This window comes from Anabrus simplex, chromosome 3 (genome assembly GCF_040414725.1).
Source record: "Anabrus simplex isolate iqAnaSimp1 chromosome 3, ASM4041472v1, whole genome shotgun sequence".
Taxonomy (NCBI): domain Eukaryota; kingdom Metazoa; phylum Arthropoda; class Insecta; order Orthoptera; family Tettigoniidae; genus Anabrus; species Anabrus simplex.
Genome location: NC_090267.1, coordinates 7374938 through 7387983, shown reverse-complemented (window position 1 = coordinate 7387983; position 13046 = coordinate 7374938). Strand labels below are relative to the sequence as shown.

Sequence of the window (13046 nt, the reverse complement as noted above, 5' to 3'; positions counted from 1 at the left end):
CAGTGTACACAGGAATCCGCTGTGCTGCTGTTCAGCAGAGTTCGGTGTCTGGATCCAACTCAGCTGACGATAAGCATGGATCAACATGAGATAAAGCCTCAATGGCAAATAAGTAATTCATTAAAATATGTGAATCGTCTCCTAAAATATGTCATCGGATAACGTCAATCCACTTCTTCTGCTGCGAAAATTACTGCTCTTGTTGTGGGGTGGGCGGGGGATTTCATAGACGTTTCGCCAGTTTTGCCAAATGCTTATCACCTTCAATTATTTACTAATAATATTATATTATCGGTTATATAAATGATAATAATTAGGGTTATAGCGAAGGGTGATTGGCTCGGGCGAAGACTAGGCTGTTTAGTAAATTAAAGGTAAGGATTTTTAAATGTATAATTCCGAGGGTAATTAAGTGTAAAACAAATTAATTTTGTTGATTAATGAGAAGAGTATTCCTTCCTCTGTGTTTTTATTAAACTACTACAACAAATGGTAATAGGTATAAGTTGAGCTACGTTGAATTTAGTGTTGTTTGTAGGGATTTGAGTACTTTGTTCTAAGCGTAAACGTTTACTATCTATATTATTAAGTTTCGAGTTTATTGTATTAAATTAATTTGGGTTATTTTATATCTTTAATTTTTTCATTCTGAGCTTCATGAGTTTTTCTAACATTTTCCGTATGTGAGCGAACGCTGGGGCTGTCTGTATCTTCTTTTTCTATCTATATAAATAAAATCGTAACGACCGTGTGTCTGTACATTGACTATTTTCGCGATATTTCAGTACAATTAACCGTTTCAGGTGTAATGATGACCTTCTGCATATTTTGAAGCTGTGATGTCTGTTTGTTTGTTTGTCTGTTTGTCTGTCTTTCTATAACTTGAAAACTACTGTATATATTTTTACCAAAATACATATTTAGAATCCACCTGTTCTTGGGTAGGATTTAAAGCCAATACTGTTTCTAAATCCCTGAACTGACTGGGGGTTTATAGTAAACTGAAACCGTGATTTTGCATTCCCACGAAATATACACAACAAAACTTCATGGAAATCTACCTGCCTTAATGGAAATCAATTTCTAAACCTTTTTTCCTCATGTGCATCATTTCGATACGAGGATTAATAAGGGAGATGTCCTTAACGGACAGTTTTTCGGTACGTCTCCACCGGACTTAAGAGTAGGTGTGAGTAGAGCGTATTTCTGATAACTTGAAAACTACTGAATATATTGCAACCAAACTTTATATTTAGCATCCACCTGTCCAAAGGTAGAGTTTAAGGCCCATACCATTTCAAATTCCCGCAAGTGACTGGAGGTGTATAGGGAACCGAAATAGTGACAGCATGTGTTTTGATGAACCGTTTTTTTCTCGGTAGAAGACAATGACAATGAATTTCAGAAGATTGTATCCAATTTTGCTGCTAGTTCACCAGATACTGAAGATGACCTTGTGTTCAGGAATAAGGAGGTGGACCGAATTATCTCTAACTTGAACGACCAAGAAGCACCTGGACTAGATGGAATTTCAGCCAATATTGTTAAACATATTAATTACTGTCTTGCGTCTATTTTTATAGGTAATTCTTATTATTATGTGCCTCAAGTTATGTTTCTTTCCCACCTGCTGGAAGAAATCTGTAGTCAAAGTGATTCCTAAGGAAAACGCTAAAAATCAGTGGCGGCTTGTGGTTTAAAAGTTCAGTGGTGCACAATTTTTACCAATGCTATAATATGATTACAGGCTATTCAAATCTAGATACATCAACAATACTTTTTTATTATTAAGAATAAAACAAAAATTTTACATTTCTGTTTTCAGGAATATTACTATAACGCATTAACATTTTTTTGTTTTAAAATTATTTTACCATATTGAAATGAAACACTTTGAGGTAGCCTAATTCCGGTATTGAAAAAATGTCCTCTTGTAACGTATCTGCTTTCGAAATTAAACGTCGCGTGGGTCTTCCCATTCGTCTCACCTCGGATTGTTCCTCGGCAGTCCGTTGTGGAAACGGCCCAGACATTAAAGACTGCACCGAATTCATGATCTGGTAAAATACCACTAACTGATAAAAACACACAATAATAAAAACACACACATGCTGACACGAATGTTTACACAGTGAAATCAATAAGCTCCTAGGCTTGTACGCACATAACAAAGCTCACAACTATACTGAAAGAAATGGCGGTGTTTATTATCAAATTTAGAGATATTAGTTATATATCCAGCCACGGCCGACTTGATGCGTCGCTCTAGGTAGCTCCTTAGCGCAGCGAGGGTTCCAGTGGGCCGTGGTACGAGGAGCCAGGTTGATAAACCTCCATTTAAGCAATGTATAAGAAGCCACGCCTATCTTTTTCTTTCCCCGCGCACCCCTCGAGCAGCCCAAGTTTCATCCTACCTCAGGTTGACTTCCTGCCGCAAACTTTTCTGCTCCTGCAGTGAACATATAAGAATACCGGCTTGTAGTCTCCTGTAGTCAATATTTGCTCTTTCAAGCTCTTGAAAGGTTTGTCTTGTTGAATGAAAATACAGTAGTTGAGTAATACAAATGATAAAACTTTACCTAAAATAAACATAAAAATATAATGGGGGTAGCGCAAACCTGCAACCTTATGGAGGAACCGCCCCTGCTAAAAATGTATTTGCCGTCAATGCATTCCGACCATTATGTCTGTTGGCTTTGCTTGGAAATTTTTTATAAAAGCTGTTAATTGATCGTATTATGCATTTTCTTCGTGCAAACAATTATTTGAGTGATAAACAATTTGGATTTTCTCCACAAAGATCTACAGAAGACTAAGTAACATATGTTGTTGACTGGGCTAAGGAAATCTTCTTACATCAGCAAGTTCGCTTACTGGTATCTCTGTACCTTTCTGGTGCATTTGATAATGCATGGTGGTCCAAGATTCTTCATCAACTAAAAATTAAAGCCTGTCCAAAGAATTAACACAGAGTTATTTTAGTAATCGCAGTGTACAGTTAACAATAACTAGGACTCTTGTTAAGGGATGTCCTCCAGCTTTCTGGACTATACTACATGATGATTTACTGCAACAACCTCTTCCACAAAATTTAATATTGTAGCTTATTCTGATGATGCTCTTCTCTTGGTTAAGGCTAATACTGCGAAGGAATTGAATATTTCAACAAATTCTGCTTTAGAAATCATATATAAGTGAGGATGTGATAACAAATTACAATTTAATCCTAACAAAACTACTGCAATGTTAATAACATGCCTTTGCTGGCAGGACCTAGTGTTTACAGTGCACTATGTCTTCTGGTAAAGGCTAGAACAATTTTGTTACTTTCATTCATCTGTCTCTGTCTTATCCTTGGCTTTGACAATAGGAAAGTGACTGAGGTATGAGCGATGCTAGTAATGCCATTCCTTTTGCAGCCAATTCCTGCTATGAATGGTGTGAAAACGTTGCTCATAGGGTCGGTTGTTGCAGCATTTCAGTGGTCATGGCAGACTGATATGTAATAGCAACTTCTGGCTCGGTGAGGAAAGCAACGGGAAACTACCTCGCTCCTCATTTCCCCAGTACGACTCTTCAGTGATGCCTAGGCCATTTATGACAGCTGATGGCAGAGTTGTTGAGGATCCAACCAGCCTTAGGGCTGAAGACTGAACACACATGTTAATAACAAGAAAAAGAAAAGTGAAGAAATCAAAGATCAGATTGAACTCAAAACAATTAATATTTCCAGACAAAATATCTTACTTGGGAGTCATAATAGACAGTAAATTAACTTTTCAACCTCATTTTCAGTGCTTAGCTGAAAAGGCTGGTAAATTCTTGCAAGGGTTATCTATTTCTTGTAAACCATCTTGGGGTCTGAATTCAGATATCTTACGCATAATATATCATGGATTGTTTGAGCCAATGATATTATATTGTGCTTCAGCATATCAAAATATCCTGGAGAAGAAATGGGCTCAATGTAAATTTGCACAAATTCAGAGAGGATTTATACTCAGGATAAAACGAGGTTATAGAACAATATCTAGAGATGCTGCTTTTATTATAGCTGGTATAGAACATTCGAAAGCCATAGCCAAAGCTGAATTGACTAACATTAAGAAAGGAAGACAATGCAATAAGGTAATACAAGAATATGATATTGAGCAAAAAGTAAATATCCTTGAATGTGGTCATGTTATCACTGAATGTTTTCTCTACAAGTTTACACAGATGGCTCAGGAACACCCAAAGAGGATTGTAGTAGGAAGTGCCTTTGTTGTGTACAAAGATGAAGCAGAAATGTATTTTAAGACTATGAAACTTTCCTCCCAGTGGTCCATTTTTCAAGCAGAACTTCTTGCTATAAAATACGCAGTTCAGTGGATAAAAGAGAGGAAGTTTAGTGGATGTATACATAGTGACTCGCAAGCAGCTCTGAAATCTATAAGTAACAAATATAATTTAAATTTTGGCATGTAGCATTAGAACAGATCTCTCACTGTATGGAAGACATACTGTATCTGTTTTAAGTGGGTTAAAGGGCATGAAGATCTATTAGGTAATGAAAGAGCAGATGAGCTTGCTAAACTTGCAGCATTTAATGACAATGGAACTGTATATAAAAGAGCCCCTATATCAAAAGTGAAAGGTGAATTATATAAATTCACAGTCAGTGAAAGGTCAAAGTTGTGGAACTCAAGTAATAAGGGTAAAGTTACAAGAACAATCTTTCTTCCCACGGTACAGGACCGTTTGGACTGCACTTTATTGAAACCAAACTTCAACAGCACTCAGTTTCTTTCGGGTCACGGAAAATATAAATTTTATTTATATAAATTCAAAATTAGTAGTAATAACAGTTGTGTTTGTGGAGATAAGGAAACTGCAACTCAAATTATTTATGATTGTCCATTCTTCAGCAAAGCTAGATATATTTTGGAACAACACTTAAATTGTTGTACAGTAATGTTAGTCAAACCTATTTTTAGGATATTTCACAAGATCTGTTGTTTGAAAGAATTTTTAAGTTTATGCAGTTTATTTTAGAAAAAATTAAGAATAGTTTTACTTTTCTCCCAGTTTAATTAATTGTGTGTGTAATCACTCACTTCAAAAATTTTGTATTATATGTTTGTAATATTTGTTAACTAGTTATAACCTACAGCCCTAATATGCTAGACAAAATAGGGCTTTTTCGTGGATAATAAATAAATAATAAGAGTGACTTTACACTCCCATAATATATACAAGACTAACCTGACTTGAAATCGATCAACCTTGATGGAAATCCGTTTGTAAAACTTTTTTCTCATGTGTATTTTTCGACAGGAGGTTTAATAACGGAGATATCATGAACGGTCGGTTTTGCAAGCTAAGTCCAGTGGACATAGCCCAAAAGGTTTTTGTACGTGGAGCTGATTCCTGATTCCAAGGAATGTTGGATTAGAGACATTGGGAGTTCATGAAATCGTACGTCCAGTTACTACACATCCAAGTATGTCAGAAATTCAAATAACTCGCTCAACCAAATAAATACCAGACAAAGGATTGAAGGTACCAGCCAGCTCAGAACCCCGTGGTATCTCATTAAGTTACGGTTGATGAAAGGGTGTCGTAGCACGAAATACAGAATTAAATAAACATCGCAGTATCTTCAGGCAGAGGATAAATAAATGTAAATAAATGGAGAGAAACATCAATGATAGGATTATGTATCGGAGGCCATGGAATGAGTTGGATCAAATGGATCAAGTTCAATCTATATATGGTGGCCATACCTTATCTATCTAGTCGGATATAATTCGAGAATCGAGACTCGTAATGAAATAGTCGACTGGTACACCAATGTCAGTGATTGTTAGGAGCACTCTGTATCAAAGAGGTTACGTGTTTAACGTCAAAAACATATTGGAAGAGTCTTCAAATGAAAACCGACTTTTATTATTGCAGTCTAGCATTAGCTTCTGTTAATAAAAAAGAGAATAGTACAGTTTATTGAAGGGATTGTATAAGCATTAGAAGGGTTGAACACGGTTTAGAAGGGAATCATATGAGAATCTGTATTTAATTGCGATATTGTCATTAGCAATAAGAATAATTCATTGTAAAGAGGAAATATATATATCTGATTCTCTCTAAAATACTAAGGCCAGTGTTGGATAACAATAGTGTAAATGATATTCATGTGTGTACCTAATAGCATGTTACAAGTTTCAGGTGTCATGATGTCGAGTACCAATGAAGATGTTCATTGCACCAGCCGGTACCGTCCTTTGAGCTGGTACGAGTACAAGACAAGGTAAATAAATACATAAGGATGAAATTAAGCACTGGGCACATACGCCACACCAAAATAATTACCAAGTAAAGAAAACTTACCTTTAGATAACAAAAGTTCCCGTGGATACTAGAATAAAACTGGTACAGTATTAACTGGTACAACTAATTGAAAGAAAGACCAACCGGATATGGAGTATGAAGGAATTTAATTTTAAAATATAGAAGAATGTTTAACAACAGGGAGAAAAGCAATGTAATTAAATTAGGCTCAATGAGCTGCAATGTAACGAAGAAAATGAATTAGTTAATTAAAACTTAGATAACTAGGAAATTAAAAGAAGAAAATAAAGGTAAAATCACAAATTCAACAACGGACATCAATTAAACAAACTAAAAGAAAACAATCTGGTTTTTTAAGTAGGCCTACGGCAGGAGTTAATTTACCTATCTGCAATCTCAATGAATTTCCAACAATATTTGGAATTAAATTTAAAGTTTCAGAAAACACTTGACGAAATTCAATTTTATTGCCATGAGCTTTCACAAGCGTCAAGATTTTAAAAGGTCTCAGTTATGAACCCGAAATAGGCCGAAAAACCACAACAGAAAATCGGACGAAAATAAACGGAGATTCCCCGAAAGGGTAATTAAAACACCAATCAAGAATCCGAGTACACCCAAAAAATAGCGCAGAATGTCGAAGTCATGCTCCGAAGGAAAAGTCCACCTTCAACATTAAGTCCAACCATCATTAACAATCAATAAAAATTCGTAAAACGTCGCCATCGTTACGGTGCAGGCAAAATTTACGAGGCACCAATCCCAAGGATCCCACAATAATCGAACACGAGAAAGAACAAAAGAGACTCAAGGATAATGAATAAACAGAAATAAGGTAAAATAGAGAGAAAGCATGACACCAAAATAAAAAGAATCAACAAGGGACTGAAAACTAGAAATAGACGCTTGTGCGAACTCTTTCAGGCATTACACAAATGAATTATACATTTCTTTGGGGCGAAACAAAACCACCCCGTAACTCCCGAGAACATTACTTTAAATATAACATAACAATAGCCAAAATTTTGGGAGCAAACTTTTAGAAAATTACAAATGAGAGACCCATGTTTCAGTAGGAAAATTACCAAAACTGAAATGTTCCTTCCTTTCATTTTTAAATGATTACATTAATTTCAAGCATCCGATGATTTCCAAAACACCGCTTAAAGTTCGGAAAATTTTGGAAGAGGAAGATTATTTGAAGTCACAGACCCATTGATGATGAAGACTAGATGCATGAAAATGTAACCTACAGTTCCAATCTAGTTTCCATGTTCTGGAGACGCGTTGTTTACATACTCACAAATTTATTCGCCGTAGTCGTAATTAATCCACTAGTAGGAGGCATAACCAATCTATATATATAAAAGCAAGTCGGGCTGGAGCGATGTATATATAAATATTTAAAAATGAAAAAAGACGTGAATTAATGATGCACTTCCAGAAATCTCAGAAATTTGAAACTTGGTACGGAGGAAACTGATGCCCCCAGGATCCCTAGAAAAATCGGAAATTCTCAAAATTCCCTGAAGGGGGCACGCTGGGGGAGCTCAAATTTTGGGCTCAGCATAAGAACACAGTCGTATAGTATATCCAAAACGATAACCTAAAGGTTTCGTGGGCTTAAAAATTTTCGAGAATTTCCTCATTTTTATCCCCTATCCCCCCAAATCAAATTGGCGGCACAACCTGCCAGACGAAGTAGACAATTGAAATTTGGTGAAATTATAGCTTTTGGTCCCTAACCGACGGGAAAATTCCAAGATGTTCAAATTTTTCACTTTTTACCCCCCAAAGATATCGAAATATGGAGGCAATTTTAATGACTATGCAGACATTCCTTTTGAGCTATTTTTTGGCTAAACGGTAAGTCGTATCACAAAACGGATGGCACAATGTCCCTTCAATTCGGAGTGATCTACAACTTTGGTCCTGTGACATTTTGTCGTATCTCTCTCCCTTATACGTTAAATTTGGCCGTATTTCTGGATTGTTCGTAAATTTGGTGATTTTTACAAGTATATTTCATTGTTTGACACACTTATAAGAATGATAGGATCATCACGTTGTGTGCGCACATTGGCACGATTAAGGGACATATGTGTACCAAATTTCATGATTCTAGCTTATACATAAGTAGGCAATAAGTAATGTTAAATGTTAAAAATGCACCCAAATTTCACCCTATTCAAAATTTGATCTCAATTTACCCCCTGAATATGGGAGATACTAGGAAATGGTTTAGAAACAAACATGTAGAGCGATAAATGAGGCGTCTGATGGCCCAAACCGTTTCTTAATATCATAAACCGTTTAGGAGATATGAATCTCGAAGTGGAAGTCTGCACTTTTCAACGTGCTCATGCTTATCCGTCATCTATATAAATAAAATAATAACGACCGTGTGTCTGTACGTTGATTATTTTGGCGAAATTTCCGTACAGTTATCCGTTTCACCTGTAATTATGACCATCTGCATCATTTTTAGCTTTTGTGTCCGTTTGTCTGTCCTTCTATAACTTGAAAACTACTGGATATATTTCCGCCAAACTTCATATTTAGAATCTACCTATCCTTGGGTAGGTTTTAGCGCAAAAAATAAAATCGTAACGACCGTGTGTCTGTACATTGATTATTTTGGCGAAATTTCCGTACAGTTATCCGTTTCATGTGTAATAATGACCATCTGCATCATTTTTATCTTTGGTGTCTGTTTGTCTGTTTGTCTGTTTGTTTGTCTGTTTGTTTGTCCTTCTATAACTTGAAAACTACTGGATATGTTACCACCAAACTTCATATTTAGAATCCACCTGTCCTTGGGTAGGTTTTAGCGCAAAAAATAAAATCGTAACGACCGTGTGTCTGTACATTGATTATTTTGGCGAAATTTCCGTACAGTTATCCGTTTCAGGTGTAATTATGACCATCTGCATCATTTTTAGCTTTGGTGTCCGTTTGTCTGTTTGTTTGTCTGTTTGTCTGTCCTTCTATAACTTGAAAACTACTGGATATATTTCCACCAAACTTCATATTTAGAATCCACCTGTCCTTTGGGGAGGTTTTAGGGCAAATATTGTTTCTAAATCCCTGAACTAATTGGGGGTTTATACGAAACCGAAACCGTGATTTTGAACTCCCTCAAAGTACACACAACCAAACTTTATGGAAATCTACCTGCCTTAATGGAAATTAATTTCTAAACCTTTTCTTCTCATGTGCATCATTTCAATCACTTACAGGAAAGATAGTATGATCAAACTCTACACGAACATAGGCCCACCCAGTACCCATATGTGAGCCAAATGCTATGTCACATAATTATCCGAAAAGTAATGCAATGTAAGATATTCTTACACAAATTTCAACCTATTCAACGTTTTTGATTCAATCTGACCCATGAATAGATTAGATGCGAGAAAATATCATAGGACCAGCCATTTAGATCGCTAAATACTGCGCCTTACGGTACAATCCTTTGTCGATATGACGTACCGTTTAGCAGCAGTTAATCTGTAAATGAAGGTCTGCAATATTGTAAACATTCATATACTTTCGTATGTCCATCTGTATGTCGATTTGTAGCGATCGAGAAAGGATGTGTCTGCTATTGTAATCAGTACTCCCTACACCGACTTTGACTGCTGGCAGTAGGAATGGGGTCCTTCTCCAACTCCTGTGTAACTGGCATTAGTAAGGAGGGCCTACCATTTTAATGAATAATTCACTTTTCGATTCGTCTTGCAGAAGGCAAGGGATCATGCAGTTTTGTTCGAAAGTCCCCTACTCTATTGTGTTTGGCTCTAGGCCAGGGTGCCCGCCATTATAAACAAATGTTCCAATCTTAAATTTGACTAGCATTAGGCATAGTGGCCTGCTATTTTCATGGAAACTCACTAATTCTGTGTGACTGGCAGTAAGCTGGCTAGCAGCAGTAAAAAGGGACTGTCATTATAATGATAACTGCACAACTCAATTTTGACTGGTGGTAGGGAAGTTGCCTGGTATTATAATAAAAACTCCTCAACTGTAACCTGTCTGAAAGTAGGAAATGGGTCTGCCATTGTAACTAAAACTCCCCAAATCGATTGTGACCGCGCAGTAGGCATTGGGGCCTGCAATTATAATGTAAACTTGCCAACTCGATTGTGAATGGCAGTAGGCAAGTGAGCCTGGCGTTATCATCACAACTCCGCAACCCTCACTTTACATTGGAAACAACGTATGGGGACCTCCCCATGCTATTTCTCGGATAAGGCTAAGAGACATGCAATTTTAAAACAATCTCATTTGCTGCACGCACAGTATTTACGTCGATATCCGTATACAATGTAGAATACCGTAGCGAAGCACGGGTACATTTGCTAGTTCTAAATATAAATAAAGTTCTTGAGGATGAACAACATCCTCGCACATCAACGGTTTTATCCCAAATCCATGGTTACACACATTGCTCGCGTAGAGCCACAATGAAGTTCGCTTCTGATCGCCATGATAGCTTCCAACAGACAACGGGCCGCTACCAGCCAGAGAGAGAAGTTCATTAAGTAACAATCCTCGCTAGTCCTGATTGCCAGCGACATAGGCACGGCTAGAGCCTGGCTCGCTTGCGCAGAAGGCAGACACTAGTTTACCGCTGTTTGGCACAGAATACGCGAAACACAAACAGGCAGTTCTTGAAATAAAATGGAACAGAGAGTTTTAGGCAAGTCAAAAGAATAAGTTAGGAGTATGGCCTCCAGTAACTTAGAATTAGTCGTAGAAACAAGTTCGAAAGATGAGCATGATGTGATACAAATTTCTATAGCGCTAGCCAGTCCAAAACATAAATGGGGAAGGCTAAAAACGTTACCTCGGTAACATTCATAAATCCAAGCATGGATAACTAACTTAAGACACGGTCTTGAATGATTTGAGGAGTGTTGGGATGGATACCAACTAAGACCGGAGAATGAGAGGTGTCTTCCTCCTGAAGTCAGCGGCCGATAAGTACTCAAAATAAATGTCTTATTTATCCTGCTATGTAGTTGCTTGAAGTAGAGTAGTATAATTTCATGATGTCAAAAATGTGACATGCATAGACACAACTTGAATGCAACCGTTTAGTCGCCAATCATTATCTTACGATGGGTGCGAATATTGTGAATACTCCTGAAAGTTATGATCTGCTTCACGTTGTGTTATGAGAATCTAAGCGGCCACTAGTAAGTGTTATGCTGGTAAAATTTAAGCATGGATGACGCATGTGTTAAGGTTGTGTCTTTACAAATTAACCTCAGTTTAATTTACGGTTCAGGCATATGTTTTGAAAGGAATCGTGTAGTAATTATGTGTGCGTGATTTAGAGTCATCTACGATAATATTTTATATTAGGCGTAGTATTCGCGAATGTGATAGTGATATTATCGCGGTAATATTGTGTTAATAGTTGTATTAGGATGAATAGTCTTCGTAATATAAGCTGCCTGAGTATGTTTGAAATGTAATGAGAATTCGTTGAGCATGATCTGTGTATAAAATGATAAGAGGTTTATTGTGATAGGGTCGTCGAATAATGCGAGTGATTAATGTTATGTGGATCGTTGAAGAATGTTTCATTGGGATTAAGCATTCAGTGTTAGAAGTCCCGGTGATATTTGTCGTTGTGAAGATTGCTTTCGTCAAGCATATGAATTTGATTGTAGTAATGATTAATGACTACTTAGCCATAAAGGTAATATTTGCGATAATGTTTTGAGACACTTGTATGATGTTCGTCAAAGATACCTTGATTTAAGATACAATATCGGAGGATGATATAAGATCTTCATTAGTTGATGACGCCATGCAGATGTGAATCATGTCACAGATGGAACGTGTAACTTCTACTTGTGAGTAGTGTGTAGATTGATCTCCTTGCTAGCTAATTTCTTCTTAGAGATCATAGAGTTGCGCTTAGAGCTGAAGTAGATTTGTTAGGTCTCTTTCACGGAGGATGCCAGGGTGGCTGTCATCGTAGATATTAAGTCGTTGTAGTTGGTGATGATTGTATTTTCAGATATCTGTTATTTAGGTGCAGCTGCCAATGGAATTCAGAGGAAATTGATTTCATTTGTATTGCCCAAGTTTAATGTTTTTGAAGGATTGTAATGTTGTCCTATGTTTCTTTGATCATTTTTGACCTGAACGATAGCGATATGAACAGGTTATTGGTGGGTTCAAGTTGTTTAGCTAAATTTTTGATGAATTGAATGGTAATTCCAAACTAATAACGGGATATTAAGACATGTATTTTGAAATCATTGAATAGGTGTGCCAAAGAAACACGATTCCGTAATTTTAACCGTGAGATAAAAGATAGATGTGATGAGTGACGAACGTATGTGTTAAATTAAGCCTTCAGCAATGCTAATGATGGTTATATTTTGATTTTCTTGCGAATCTTAAAGATAGTTTTTATTATTGCGACCAACGTGTTATGATAAGTACATGATGATGTAAGATTGAATCCTAACAACAGTCAGGGATTAGAATTGTTTTCTTTTGATTAATTTTATGTTCAATCACTACTGACGTCCATTTGTGTTGCTTTACTCTTATTAATATTGTAATTTTTATTCCGAATATGATTATTAAAAGGAACATCCTCCCACGAAAATAAATATTTCGAATTTCTCGTTTAATAGAATAAGGTAATATCATGATGCCTTAGGTTAAGGTATTAATTCACAAACATCCTCATA

The 13046-nt window shown here is 36.5% G+C and overlaps 1 protein-coding gene across 1 annotated transcript in view; it reads right to left on the bottom strand.

The window, feature by feature from the left end:
* The window catches only part of LOC137498975 (hemolymph lipopolysaccharide-binding protein-like), a 76267-nt gene that overhangs the window by 37967 nt on the left and 25254 nt on the right, over positions 1 to 13046 (bottom strand). The window lies entirely within an intron of this gene.